Source organism: Mauremys mutica, chromosome 1 (genome assembly GCF_020497125.1).
Source record: "Mauremys mutica isolate MM-2020 ecotype Southern chromosome 1, ASM2049712v1, whole genome shotgun sequence".
In the NCBI taxonomy this organism is placed as follows: Eukaryota; Metazoa; Chordata; order Testudines; family Geoemydidae; genus Mauremys; species Mauremys mutica.
In genome coordinates, this window is record NC_059072.1 from 164,240,748 (window position 1) to 164,253,634 (window position 12,887).

The following is a 12,887-nucleotide window of genomic DNA, read 5'->3' on the forward strand; positions in this document are numbered from 1 at the left end:
AGAAGTGGGTATTCACCCACGAAAGCTCATGCTGCAAAACGTCGGTTAGTCTATAAGGTGCCACAGGATTCTTTGCTGCTTCTACAGAACCAGACTAACACAGCTACCCCTCTGATACTTGTCTTATTTTTACGAAGCGATACACATATACACTGTATGTTACTCCGGAAGACGTATGGAAATGTGTGAGAGGAGAAGGTCACAAAGTGGCAGCAGCACCCAGAAATCTGCCCTGCTAGAATTTGCTACTGAGGGAGAGAGCTTAGAAAAAAGTACATAGCTCACTGAGGAATCTAAATCCTAAGAAAAATATAATTAGCATGAACTCATTAAACATTTCTACCTGTAGAGCCACCTTTTTTTTCACAGCTGTCAGGATGGCCGAGCGGTCTAAGGCGCTGCGTTCAGGTCGCAGTCTCCTCTGGAGGCGTGGGTTCGAATCCCACTTCTGACAACAGAGCTCTCTTTTTCTTGAATTTGCTCTCTGAAGCAATATTCTAAGGTTTCAAATGTTTTGAATATAGAAATCTGTCACTCTAGAAATGCGATTTAATATTTTCCTCCACATTCTTTAAAATCTGCACATCAAGAGCCTTGGCTGAAGGAACGTGGTTGATGTAAAATAAGAAGAATGAGAGACAGACCTTTTAATTGTCAATCTAAGCCAAGCACGTGAGGTAGAATTTTAGGCTTTCCTAGCTCTCAGTCGGCGTTTTTACAACAGCAAAACTAATAACTGTCTTCCTACACTGGCCATTAATGGTCTAAATTGGACCACTGTTAATCCACTAGTGTTGACAGTGCCCTGGGATTTTCACCAGCGCCTCAGGTAAATCTGCTGATTGCTACCTACCTTGGCACTTGTACCATTGGTAAATCAGCTAAAATATGGGTTCTTATTTTGCAAGGGTAGCTAAAGCTGGTAGGACCAGCATGGAAAAAGTTGTCTCTGAGCGTATGTCTACACAGCAGTCAGGAGGTGCAATTGCAGATCAGGTAAATATGCCCGAGCTGGCTTCTCAAATAACAATAGCAGTGTAACCCTGGCAGCAGGGTTGTATTTGGAAGGCTAGCTTGTGCCAAATGGTGTGTGTGACTTCTGCATTAAGGCAAGAGACTAGGCTGTGGGAGGGTAAGACCGTATTATGGAGAGAGGCATTAAGAAACACAGTGGTAGCTCTAGGTGAGGGATTGGAGTGGGATCAGCTTTTTGTGCTCAGGGAGCGTAGCATGCAGCCATGGCTAGTCATAATCCACTGGTGCTCTTTGCAAGGTCATTGGTATTAGGGAATGCTGGGGAAAGGTTATGAGATAATGGCTGCCTGACCTGCTGCCACCTTAAGGGGACATGGGCTGGGGAGGGTTGTTAAGTTAAATGCAGTTAACAATGAGGGGTCACGCCTGTGACATCATGAAAGGTGAGAATGTTTTCACTCAGGTTGTGAACTGTGGGTATTTTTTAAAAAGTCTGAGCATTTTAAACTTAACATAAGAATGGCCACAGTGAGTTAGACAGATGATCCAACCAGACCAGTATCCTGCTTCAGAGGGTGTGAACAGAAGAGGGCAATTTTCAAGTGGTCCATTCTCTGTCGTCCAGGCCCAGTTTCTAGCAGTCAGCAGGACATCCAGAGCCTGGGGTTGCCTGTCTACCCATCTTGGCTAATAACCACTGGTGGACTCCATGAACTTAACTTATCAAATTCTTTTTTTATCCCAAGTTATACTTTCGGTTGTCACAGCATCCCCTGGCAGTGGGTTCCGTAGGTTAACTGTGCATTGGGTGAAGTACTTCCTTATGTATGCGGTAAACCTGCTGCATATTAATTCAGGGGTTGGCTCTGGGTTCTTGTGTTATGTGACGTGAAAAATAACCCTTTCCTATTCACTTTCTCCTCACCATTCGTGATTAATAAAGTGACAGAAAATCCCCAGCAGATGCCATTGTGACATCACTCCTGATGCCAAGGAAATAGACCGGAAACAGCTTTGCCCTCTTGCGCGCTGCACAGGGCAGCAACAGGAAGGTGTTGGATAGCTCGATTAGTTAAAGTGTGGTGCTAATAATGACTCTGTTGAGGGTTTGATTCGCTGGGCGCGTTTTGTATTATTTGGTTACAGCAGGAAATAAAATTTCATTTGCTTTTTATTTTGGAAAGACCAAAACACAATTTCAGTCTCCTCCTAGGTTCACAATCCTGGCTTCACCGCTCATTCCTTTCTCGCCTTGTGCTTTAAGCTATGTATAGCCTGCTACGTAAGGAGGCCAGAGCCACAGCTGGGCAAGCCCCAGCTGCTGCCTCAAGGACAAAGGAAACCTTTGGCTAGGAGAAACGTTATCTCAGTAACGTTTGGCTGGGCTACAAATGATGATCAAGCAGTGAAACAGCTCTTCAGTAGCTCGTTCTCTAGCTCGGGGTTTGCTTGAGTGCTAGCGACCACCTGACTCGCCCAGACAGGGTCTGGTCTGCAAATGCCTGGTGAAGCAGCTCACCTGTATTGCTTTGCCTCGATTGATAAGTACAGTAAGTTGTGACGGGGGTGATTCTCCCCAGCCAAAGCGTGAGCCTTGCCTCTGTGCTTGTAGCGGGGTCTCCAGGCATTTGCAAACGAGAGGGAATAGACAGACGCGTTAACCAGCTGAGCCAGAGTGCCCAGTGCGGCGTATAGGGGCCACTAATGCCGATGCCCAAAGGCTAAAGGTTGCTGAGCCCAATACATTTACCGGTTTTTGCAAGTGGCTTTTAATTCCCCGTGCCCTTCCAGTAACTCGTCATTCTGTGTCTGCAAATGCCATTTCTGTCCCTCGGGGGTGAGCTGAGGGGCAAGCAAGGGGTTCACCCCTAAGCAGTGAGGAGGACAGGGCGATTGCTGCAAAGCAATCAAAGGAGGGGGTGGGGAGTGACATTGTTAAAGGGGTAACTCAGACAAAGAATTCAAAAAAAGAACAGGAGTATTTGTGGCAGCTTAGCGACTAACACATTTATTTGAGCATAAGCTTTCCTGGGCTACAGCTCACTTCTTCGGATGCAACAAAGGATTCAGACTGCCAGTCATCCCAGGGTGAATCCGAGGAGTTATACTTTCTGCTAGCGCCTGGGGGGGTCCCCGCGAAGCTCCAACCTACCTGTTCTAATCCCCCACGTTCTTGCTTTTGTTTTCCATTGAATTCCTGGGCTTCCCTTTGCCAGCTTTGGCCCTGGGGTTAAATTAACAGAATCCTCTCGCCAGGACTCTTATTTTAGAGTGTAATTTTGCCGATGTCATGCACGATAAATTTATGATGAGGATTTTGGACAGGCAGCTGGAACTGAGAACGGCTGCTTACTCCTGTGTCAGGGGCGAGAGGCAATAAACGCACAGGTAACAAAAGCGGAATTAGCTAAAGACAGCAACGCGTAGTCGGCAGGATTCGAACCTGCGCGGGGAGACCCCAATGGATTTCTAGTCCATCGCCTTAACCACTCGGCCACGACTACTTGCTGCATAGGGTTAATTGCTTCCTTCTAGGTGATTATCCAGGCACTTCAAGGGCTAAATTCTTCTTGCATTTTTGACTCATCCCAGGCTGCATTACTATATGAACATTAGATACGTTCTAAACACCCTTCCCTGAGCTTGTCTCACAAACCCTTACAAGAGACTGGGCCACCTCCCCGTGTCAACCGGTCCCCCAGCGCCGTTAGTGACTAACTGTGCTCACTCAATTCATGCGCGTGAGTTCATGTATTTCTTCATCAACAGGCTCTTCAACGCGTGATTTAAAAGTGTTTCAAGTGTAATAAAGTGATTCAGAAAATGGCATAAACACGTCAACCTTTGCCCTGAAAGACCTTTGCCCTGCTCTCCTGAACTACACACGTGGGCCTCCCCTCCCCTCCACACGCCCGGCCGGTTAGCTCAGTTGGTTAGAGCGTGGTGCTAATAACGCCAAGGTCGCGGGTTCGATCCCCGTACGGGCCACGGCCCCTTTTGCGCTTCCGCCACGGGCCCTGGGACCCGTGGGGGGGAGGTGGAAACCTTTTCATTGACCTTCGGGGACAGGCGGAAACAAACATCTGCACCGAACAAAAAGGGAAACCAGAAAAGTCAGACGCTTTCGCCGCAAGACGCGGGTGTGGAGCCTCCTCCCCCCGCGCTGCGGCAGTCAGACGCCGCCCCGCCCCCCCGCGTACCCCCGCCCCAGGGCCCCGGGTTGCAAAGGGTCTCGGGCAGCGGGGACAGGGCGAGCTCAGCCCCGCCCCGCCCCGCTCGCCGGGGGGGGGCTCCCGGGCAGGAGGTGCAGGGGGCAACGAGCCGCTTCCCCCGGCCCAGCCCCAGTTCCGGCGTGAATGTGGGTTTCCCGGGGCTACGCGCTGCCGGGCGCGAAAGCAGGTGAATTCTGGCCCGAGCGGAGCCCCCCCCCCCGCTCCCGCCGCCGCCCCCGCTCCCGCTGCGAGCCCCGCGCTCCCGCCTCTGGTGAGTCGGTGCCTCGCGGCGGCCGCACCGGGAGCGTTTCCGGGGGTCCCGTTCGTTCTCGCGCAGCTTGTTTGTTCCCTCCTGTCCCCCGAGCTAAAGGAAAAGGGCCAATGGCGGAAGCGCAAAAGGGGCCTTGGCCCGTACGGGGATCGAACCCGCGACCTTGGCGTTATTAGCACCACGCTCTAACCAACTGAGCTAACCGGCCGGCGTGCAGAGCCTCTTGCAGCGTTTGGTGGTGAAGAGAGTCACGGTCTCGGGGGCGATTCGTCCTCCTCTGTCACTTCACCCAGCCAAAGCAGCGCTGTGACCCCCCTTTGAGGGCGGGAGAAAGACACCCGCGCACATCCGTGACAAGCGAACAGGCCTCACCGCTCCTGCCAGCATGGAGGGGGGGGATTCCCGAGGGCGCGGGGACAGCAGCTCCCCCCTTCCGCGCTCCATTTATAGCTGCTTTGAAATGACCTTTCGCTTTAAAAGTATCGGCATGATCTCTTCCGGAAACGGCCACGTCGGTGATTATTCAATAATCTCCTTTAACATGTTTCCGGCCGGTGTAACGCTCTGACCAGGGGCGGATCTAGGCACCAGCAAAACAAGCTGGTGCCTAGGGCGGCAAAATCTAGGGGGCGTCCCCTGCGGCCTGGGGGGCGGCAGGCTGGGCCGGGGGACCTGCCGCAGTCATGCCTGCGGGAGGTCCACCGGAGCCCCGGGACGACTGGACCTGCCGCAGGCATGACTGCGGAGGGGGCGCTGGTCCCGCGGCTCGGCTGGACCTCCCGCAGGCATGACTGCGGACGGTTCGCTGGTCCCCCGGCTCGGCTGGACCTCCCGCAGGCATGACTGCGGCAGCTCAAGCGGAGCCGCCGGACCCGCGAACCGTCCGCAGCCGCGGGAGGTCCAGCCGAGCCACGCGGGACCAGCGGTCCCTCTGCAGTCATGCCCGCGGGAGGTCCGCTGCTCCCGCGGCTCCGGGGCGCCTCCCGCGCATGACTGCTTGGGGCGGCCAAAAACGTAGAGCCGCCCCTGGCTCTGACAGTCCCTAACACAACGCAGCGCGCCCAGAGCGCTACCGCCTGCGCCCAGGGCCGCCCAGAGGGCGGTGGGGGGGAAAAGGGGACAATTTGCCCCGGGCCCCGGGCTCCGCAGGGGCCCCCAAGAGAACAGTGGAGGCTCCCGCCTCCGCCCCTCTCCTGGAGCCTTAGCGCATCAAGCGCCGAGTCTCCAGCCGAGCCCCTGAGCCCCGCCCCGCTCAGAGGCGTGTGGTGAGGGGGCAGGGCTGGGAGCTCCGGGCTGAGCTCAGCTCCCTCCGCTCGGCGTGGAGATCCCAGCCCCGCCCCCTCCCCACGCGGCTCTGAGCGGGACGGAGCTCAGGCCCCGCCGGCCACATGCTGCGGCTGTTGGGCGAGGCGCTGAGACTCCGGTCGAGGAGGGAGCCGGGGGTAAGAGGCTGGGGCCGGGGCGGGGGGGAAGCGGGACCCACCGCCGAAGCGCAGCCCGGTCTTTGGCGGCGGGGGGCCCCTTCCGTTCCGGGACCCGCCGCCGAACTGCCCCGAAGACCCGCGGCGGGGACCCCCCCCCCGCCAAATTACTGCCAAAGACCGGGCTGCGCTTCAGCGGCGTGTCCCGCTTCGGCGGTAATTCGGCGGCGGGGCTCCCGCCGCGGGTCTTCGGGGCACTTCGGCGGCGGGTCCCGAAACGGAAGGGCCCCCCGCTGCCGAAGACCCCAGGCCCCCGGAATCCTCTGGGCGGCCCTGGCCTACCCCCAGGGCAGGTGACTGACACGGCTCTCACGGTCTCCCGTACGGCAGCCAGCAACACCCCTTGAGCTCTAGCAATGGGAAGGGGCGAAGCGCGCGGGGTACCCGCTGCCCAAGCACCGCTGTAGCGTGAGACACCCGCACCCAGGAGCAGCCCTGGTGTGGGGCGGATCTAACCGCGGCAGGGCGGGTAAATGATTCTTTATACCGGCGTCTTCCCCACCGACCTCTCCTTTCCGCCTTCGCCTCCCACTGCGTCCCTGCCACGGGGCTCGTGGACATGAAGCGAAGTCTCCCGCCCCGCCCCGCCCTAACAGGAGCTGCTGCGGTACTTGGGGACCCCGCTTGCCTCCCTCCGCTGCGGAGCGCTCCCCAGGGGATGCCGACGTGGGACAGCTGGCGGAAGCTGTAAGTCCGCTCACCTCCCTAAGCCCAGCGCACATTCAAACACAACAAGCTCATTCCTCCTGAGTAGGATGGGAAGAAGCTCTGCTAGCAGCAGCTCCTCTTATAGGCGGGTGTTGTGGGCAGAGCTGTGTAGCCCCCAAAGGCAGCCTCCTGGGCTGGGCATGGCACGCATAGGCAGTGAGTTATATGAGCCCGTGGTGCCCACCAATATTCAGGAGCGTTAGCCCGGCTCCACCAGTGTTTGGGCTTATATTTAATCAGAGCCGTCCCATCCATAGGGCAGACCGGGGCACCCACCCCAGGCCCCGCGTTTCAGGGGCATGCGGGGTGCAGGGCAGCCTGCGGGGTTAACAGGGGTCCTAGGGCTGGCTGCAGTGGGGGCCCTGGTGCCGGCAGCAGCAAGCACCCCGGCTCCAGCCTGCCCCCCTCCGCCCTGCCCCCACCCCACTCCACCCCTTCCCCCAAACCCCAACCCTGCCTCTTCCCGCCCCTGCTTCGGCTCCCATTCCACTGCTTCCCCCAGGCCTCGCCCCTGTCCTGCCTCTTTGCTGCTTCCGCCTCCCCTCCCCCAAGTGATGCCAGGAGCTGACGGGGCGGGACAGGCTGGGGCTGGGTTGCTTGCTGCTGCCAGTGCCAGGCCCCCTGCTAATCCCCCAGGCTGCCCGGGACCCTGCATCCCCCTGAAACGCAGGGCCCGCCACCGCCAAAGCACAGGGCCCAGGGGGTTGCCCCAGTCAGCTTCAGGACCTGCATGTGGGGGCACATTTCAGAGTCGCAAAGGGAAATGTGCTGTCCAGGGGCATGAGGACTGTGACAGTAATGAGGAGACTTGAGAAATATCTGTGGCTGCGGGTGCAGTAGGTGGCTGCCCCGTGAGCACAGAGCTGAACATGTTCTATCTAGTTACTGCATCAGCAAGCAGCTGGCCATGATCGTATAGTGGTTAGTACTCTGCACTGTGGCTGCAGCAACCTTGGTTCGACTCCAAGTCATGGCATCCCTTTTTGAGAGGGGATATCCTGCCACATGCCTAGTGGCTTATCCTGATTGCATCCATTTGCAGAGAGTCATCAGCCAGTCTTTAGTTTCTGCTTGGTAAAGGAAAGTCAGTGGGATTCATCCATCAGAAAAAGAGTAGCAGGAATTCTTGCTGTACGCCAGGGTCCAAAAGCAGCGCATTCCCTCCTGGAAAGGGCTGTGTTTCAAACAGGGGCAGCTCCAGACCCCAGCACGTCAAGCGCGTGCTTGGGGTGGCATGCCGCGGGGGGCGCTCTGCCGGTCGCCGGGAGGGCGGCAGGCAGGGTGCCTTCGGTGGCATGCCTGCGGAGGGTCCGCGGGTCCCACGGCTCCAGTGGACCTCCCGCAGGGGTGCCTCCCGCAGGGGTGCCTGCGGGAGGTCCACCGGAGCCGCGGGACCGGCGACCGGCAGAGCACCCCCCGCGGCATGCCGCTGTGCTTGGGGCGGCGAAATGGCTAGAGCCGCCCCTGGTTTCAAATGTCCATCCAATGCACATTGAATGGAAGGATCTGCGTGCCTGGGAAGCTGCGTCCCTCCAGAGGCGCTTGAAAAGCCAAAGGGGCCGTGGGTGAGTTTGTGATGAGGTGAGTGTGAAGTGTGGAAGGGGGAGGGTGGCAAGAGGAGGTTTTGAGAGGAAAAAAGGTGCTGCTGAGCTGGTAGGTGAGGGCAAGGTCCCAGGCGGGTGTTGTGTGAGGAGCTGTGAAGGCCCGAAAAGGCGTCCTGCTGGGCAAGGGCAGGTGAGGAGGGCCAGGGCTTTTCCCAGGGCTGTTGCTGCGGCCAAAGGCTTTGGGAAGCAGAAGAGGGCCAGGGGTGTTGTTGCCTGCTGGGGCCCATGCGATGGTGTACACTGACCATATCTGGTTCCTTGGAGATCCATGCAGTTCCCAGTCTTGCCCCTTTCCTCATTAGTATTGTGGTGAGTATCCCTGCCTGTCAAAGCATCAGCAACTGCTAACTCTTTCCCTGGGCTGTATCTAATTTCCTGTTAATATTAAGAAATGTTAGCAACTATCTTTGGCCTTGGCTACACCTGAGAGTTACAGCGCTGTTGGTGGCTTTATAGCGCTGTAACTCACTCCCCGTCCACACTGGCAAGGCACATACAGTGCTGTATCTCCATGGCTACAGCGCTGCTTGTACTCCACCTCCACGACAGGACTAAAGAGAATAGCGCTGGGGTGCCAGTGTAAACAGGGAATAATCTTAGTACGCTGTGACTGACCTCCAGGAGCTTCCCATAATCCTTTTAAGTAAAGATAACTCTCTTTGTTTTGTTGTGATGCCTCTGTTTATTTTGTTGTGAACTTGGGGCCCCCGGAGCTGCTTATCAAAAAAACAAACAAACACAGTCACTGTTTGCTGTGAATGAGCAGAGGCAGGGGGCTCCCTTTGGAACCCCACAGCTAGTGTTTGCTTGACGAGAGGGGGAGAGAGGGAGCTTGAGGAGAGAAGCAGCACGGTGGGTGGGAGGGAGAGGGGAGGGGTCAGTTTCTGCGTAGCTGCTTATCTGGTCTGTGAGGAGAAAAACAGTTGCTGTTCGCCTTCAGTGAGTGAGGGGGTCGGAACTTGCAGCTGCTGATACAGTGTCGGCTCCAAAAATCCTTCCTCCCTCTCTCTCTCTCTCTCCCCCCCACACTCCCTGTCACACTCCACCCCACCCTTTTAAAAAGCACATTGCAGCCACTTGAACGCTGGGATAGCTGCCCATAATGCACCGCTCCCAATGCCGCTGCAGATGCTGCTAATATGGCCACGACAGTGCGCTGGTAGCTGTCAGTGTGGACAAACTGCAGTGCTTTCCCTACTCAGCTATACGAAGAAAGGTTTAACTCCCAGCACTGTACAGCTGCAAGCGTAGCCATACCCTTTGAATCCTTGGTGGAGCACTGTGCAAAGCTTTTCTGAAAATGGCCTTAGGAGGCTTGTGGTCTGTTTCCAGAGCTACTTTTTTTTTCCTGTAGATAAACTGATGAAATTGAGTAATACTAAACATTATTTTCAACATTTATTTTCTTATCTGTGCATAGCTCTGGTGTGTAGTTGTCAGAGCTTTAGGGGCATAAGAAACAGGAGCTCCATTTTGCAGCAATACAACACCTAATCTGGTAGAACTTGCATCCACTGATGCACTAACTGGTTCTTTGACATTAAAGTACTTCAGCATGGGTGCCCTTGTAAGCAATTATTTCAAGTGTTCATATTTCACCTCATGCCTTGGCATCTTTTCCCAACAGTTGTCTTAAAGGAGTTGTTGCTGTTGACATGTAGGGGATAAAGTTGCCCAAGGTATGTAACCACTTCAAGAAATCTTTGCAATTCGTCCTTGCTGGTTGGTGTAGCCATTTCAGTTATTGCAGAAATGTTTCAGTTGTCAGGTTTTACACCTTCTTTTGTCAAGTGATGCCTCAAATATTTTATCTCTGTCGGAACCAATTTGCATTAGCTCTTGTTCAGTCATAGGTTCCTTTCATGACACCCTTCTAGAATGCTCTAGAGCCTTTCATCATGTTCTCAGCTGGTATTTCTCCACACTAGCATGTCATCTATATAACATTCAGCACCTCAAATCTTCAAATGGCTGATGGATCACGCTGGTACATTTCGGGAGCTGTCCAGATCCCCAAAGGAAATCTGGTGAACCTGTACCTGTCCATTGGTGTGTTGAACATACAGAGTCTAGAAATGTTGTCATCCAGCTGTATTTACCAAAATCCACTACTGGCAATCGAGACAGTGAAAATTGCAGCTTTTGCTAACTTGCTGGTGATTTCTCCTACTAAAGGCAATTGAAAATGTTTCCTTCATATTGCTTTATCCATATGTCTTGGATCCAAGCATACTTTTATTTCATCTCAGCCTGGTTTGTCTACAATTACTACAGAATTGACCCATTTTGTAGATTCTTGCACTTTTGTCATTACTTGCAGCTGTTCCATGTGGTGCAATTATTTTTCTACTTTGTACCTTAATGTCACTGGAACTTTTTCTAGGTGCATGAATTACAGGCGGTACTTGTGAGTTCATCTTTATGGTGTGCTTACCTGGAAAGCACTTAAACCTTCAAATACCTCCTCGTATTCTTTAAATATATCCCAATGTCCTTCTGGTTCTTCCTTTACCATGCTCTTGGCACTAAATTTAAACTTGTCACAGCCTATCAGCCCAGTATAGTTTATGAGTCAGATTCTACTACCTGAAATTCCAGCAAATTTTGTATCCCAATACACATAGTCCAAGTTGCATTTACCACATACCTGCAGTTTTTCTGCTGAATAGGTTATTGATACTCAAGCTGTGAAGTGATTTGGCCCTTAAAGTGTTGTATAATTTTACAGACATAACACTGGCCTGTGGCTGTGGATTTAAAAACTCACGGTTTTATGATCATTAATGAGCAAATCCACATTCCACTCATCCTTGGAAGGCTCAGTACTCAGTATTCTGAGGAACAGCTCTTATGAATGCTCATCTGCTTCTGTGAGGGTAAACATCTGTTTGCCATGGGACTTTTCCTTTCCAGAATTGCACATTTCGGCAAAATGATTGTGTTTGCCACATCTTCAGCATTCTTGCCCACACGCAGGGCAGTTCCTTATGGTATGGCTACGGGCACATTTCTAACAACCTGCTCTTAGTTCTCATCCTCAAAGGAAATCTGTACAACACTTTCAAAAGATGAACCTGGGAGCTTAAATTCATAATTCTGCTAGACACTAAAAATCATAGACTGAATAGAGACACTGGATTTATGGTTTAATAATCTGTAACCCATTTAACATCCCTTCTCAGCTGCCTTTGTCCCCTCCCCGCTGTGATAGAAGAAGTATTAACAGGAGTACTTCTGGCATCTTAGAGACTAACAAATTTATTTGAGCATAAGCTTGAAGTGGAATTTTCCTCTGCATGCATCTGGTGAAGTGGGCTTTAGCCCACGAAAGCTTATGCTCAGATAAATTTGTTAGTCTCTAAGGTGCCACAAGTACTCCTGTTCTTTTTGCTGATACAGAGTAACATGGCTACCACTCTGAGATCTTTATTTCCTGTTTGCACTGACACTTCCCGCCTTACTCTATGCCCCCGAATGGCCATCCTGAATAGTGGCTCTCACCGCACTTCTGAGAAGGGAAGGGTGATCAAACCTCTATCCAAACTTTCCATGAAAGAATGACCTAGTGAACTGATAGCAGTGGGGGCAGAATTAATTGCTGAGCAGGAGGTTGACAGATGTGGGGGTCAGAGCTGCTGCAGAAGGGGTCAAAAATCATCTTACCTAATACCTTTGTGAGAGCGGGCTACACTGATTGTCACATACACTGGGATGGCTAGGGGGAGTTCAAAAATCCAAAGACAGACCAAAAACCCCAGTATTAAAAAAAAATTATGATTTTATGGAGGGCCAGAGATTTTTGACCTTTTGAGGCTTGCAATAGTGGGACCTCGCTATTGGGCCATGTTTCCTCTCGCCTAGCTGGACATTTTCCAATCCTCAAGCTCACTACCCAGTCACCACTCACTCACTGTTCTTTCAATCTCCCCTTCCTGCCCCCCCCCACCTTTTCCAGATCGGTCATTAAATCCTGATAGTTGGGTGTACGTCAGCCTCTCTTCTCTAGTCCCCCCTGGAGGAATCACAAACGTGGTCCTGCCCCAGCTGCATGAAAGTGCAAGGAATGAGGTGCCTGTCCCACGGCCAAGGTGCAGGGAGAGACTCTGGGCATTAATTTGTGCAGCTCATTTGCTAATATTGAAGGACTCAGGTTTCAGAAAATGGAAGGACCAGGGCTGGATTTACACCTTACGGGCCCCTGGGCACAGGATCTTCAGCACCCCCCAGCCTACAGCTGACCTTTGTGTTGCACACAATTTTTGAGAGGTGAGGCGCCCCTAGAACGCCAGCGCCCATAGCATGGGTGGCCGTTTACCCAGCTCGTGGGAGAAACTAGTCCCGGCCCTTCCCCTTGTGCCCAAGGCCCCTCCCATCCCTTTCTGCCCTCCTCCTCCACCCCATAGTTAGCCAAGAGCACCCCTAGAGTGGCTAGGGTGACCAGATGTCCCGATTTTATAAGGACAGTCCCAATTTTGGGGGCTTTTTCTTATATAGGCTCCTATTACGCCCCACCTCCATCCTGATTTTTTACATTTGCTGTCTGGTCACCCTAACAGTGGCCCCCTGCCTGGCCGCATGGCCCCAGTGCCTCTGACCCCACTGTAGCGGGCGGCACAGCCGCAGCAACACCCCTGGC

General features: G+C 53.5%; 5 non-coding genes across 5 annotated transcripts; 3 read left to right on the forward strand and 2 right to left on the reverse strand.

The window, feature by feature from the left end:
- Positions 1-371: 371 nt before the first annotated feature.
- Positions 372-454, forward strand: TRNAL-CAG. Its single transcript has one exon. It is a non-coding gene; the product is annotated as a tRNA-Leu (tRNA).
- A 2,943-nt stretch (positions 455-3,397) lies between these two features.
- TRNAS-AGA lies at positions 3,398-3,479 on the reverse strand. The gene has a single exon. It is a non-coding gene; the product is annotated as a tRNA-Ser (tRNA).
- Positions 3,480-3,889: 410 nt separating this feature from the next.
- TRNAI-AAU lies at positions 3,890-3,963 on the forward strand. Its single transcript has one exon. It is a non-coding gene; the product is annotated as a tRNA-Ile (tRNA).
- A 629-nt stretch (positions 3,964-4,592) lies between these two features.
- On the reverse strand, positions 4,593-4,666 carry TRNAI-AAU. The gene has a single exon. It is a non-coding gene; the product is annotated as a tRNA-Ile (tRNA).
- A 2,885-nt stretch (positions 4,667-7,551) lies between these two features.
- Positions 7,552-7,623, forward strand: TRNAH-GUG. Its single transcript has one exon. It is a non-coding gene; the product is annotated as a tRNA-His (tRNA).
- Positions 7,624-12,887: the final 5,264 nt, after the last annotated feature.